Below are 1,883 nucleotides of genomic sequence, written 5' to 3' on the forward strand. Positions count from 1 at the left end.
GCAGGTTAGGAAGGCGGTGCTGGATTTGATGGATTTGACTGAGACAGGGTGGGGGGAGGGGAAATGAGGAAACTGGTGAAATCCGAGTTCATCCCTTGTGGTTGGAGGGTTCCTAGCCGGAAGATGAGGCGTTCTTCCTCCAACCGTCGTTTCGCTGTGGTCTGACGATGGAGGAGTCCAAAGACCTGCATATCCTGGGTGGAGTGGGAGGGGGAATTGAAATGTTGAGCTACAGGGTGGTTGGGTTGGTTGGTCCGGGTGTCCCAGAGGTGTTCCCTGAAACGCTCCGCAAGTAGGCAGCCCGTCTCCCCAATATAGAGGAGGCCACATCGGGTGCAAAGGATGCAATAGATGATATGTGTGGAGGTACAGGTGCCAGACCAGAGTTGTCCTCGGCTGCTTTGGGAAGCAAGAAATGTGATTGCTTCACCACTTGCGAAGATCTTTGCATCCTCACCCTCCACCGGAGTCATACCTGAGGACTGGAGGGAGGCAAATGTAATTCCTCTCTTCAAGAAAGGAAATAGGAAAATCCCCAGCAATTACAGACCAGTCAGTCTCACGTCTGTCATCTGCAAGGTGTTAGAAAGGATTATGAGGGATAGGATTTATGACCATCTGGAAGAGCATGGCTTGACTAAATGCAGTCAGCACGGCTTTGTGAGGGGCAGGTCATGCCTCATAATTCTTATTGAGTTCTTTGAGGATGTTATTAGACAAGTTGATGAGGATTGAGCGGTGAATGTGGTGTATATGGACTTCGGCAAGGCAATTGATAAGGTTCCCCATGGTAGGCTTGTTCAGAAGGTCAGGAGGAATGGGATACAAGGAAATTTAGCTGCCTGGATACAGAATTGGCTGGTTGACGGAAGACAGCGAGTGGTAGTAGAAGGAAAGTATTCTGCCTGGAGGACAGTGGTGAGTGGTGTTCCACAGGGCTCTGTTCTTGGGCCTCTACTCTTTGTAATTTTTATTAATGACTTGGATAAGGAGATTGAAGGATGGGTTAGCAAGTTTGCAGATGACACACAGGTTGGAGGTGTCGTTGACGGTATAGAGGACTGTTGTAGGCTGCAGCGTGACATTGACAGGATGCAGAGATGGGCTGAGAGGTGGCAGATTCAGTTCAACCTGGATAAATGTGAAGTGATGCATTTTGGAAGGTCGAACTTGAAAGTTGAGTACAGGATTAAAGACAGGATTCTTGGCAGTGTGGAGGAACAGTGGGATCTTGGTGTGCAGGGACATAGATCCCTTAAAATTGCCACCCAAGTGGACAGGGTTGCTAAAAAAGCATACGGTGTTTTGGCTTTCATTAACGGGGCATTGAATTTAAGAGCCGTGAGGTCTTGTTGCAGTTCTATAAAACTTTGGTTAGACCGCACTTGGAATACTGTGTCAAGTCTAGTCGCCCTATTATAGGAAGGATGTGGATGCTTTGGAGAGGGTTCAGAGGAGGTTTACCAGGATGCTGCCTGGAAAGGAGGGCTTATCTTACGAAGGGAGGTTGACTGAGCTCGGACTTTTTTCATTGGAAAAAAGAAGGAAGAGAGGGGACCTAATTGAGGTGTACAACATAATGAGAGGCATAGATAGAGTTGATAACCAGCGACTTTTTCCCAGGGCAAAAATTGTTAACTCAAGGGGTCATAGTTTTAAGCTGTTTGGCAGAAAGTATAGAGGGGATGTCAGAGGGGTTCTTTACGCAGAGAGTTGTAGAAGCCTGGAATGCGTTGCCAGCAGCAGTTGTGGAAGCGAGGTCATTGGGATATTTAAGAGACTGCTGGACATGCATATGGTCACAGAAATTTGAGGGTTCGTATATTGGGTTTACCTTACATGAGGATCAATGGTCGGCACTACACCGTGAGCTGAAGGGCCTG

This window comes from Chiloscyllium plagiosum, chromosome 17, assembly GCF_004010195.1.
Source record: "Chiloscyllium plagiosum isolate BGI_BamShark_2017 chromosome 17, ASM401019v2, whole genome shotgun sequence".
Taxonomy (NCBI): domain Eukaryota; kingdom Metazoa; phylum Chordata; class Chondrichthyes; order Orectolobiformes; family Hemiscylliidae; genus Chiloscyllium; species Chiloscyllium plagiosum.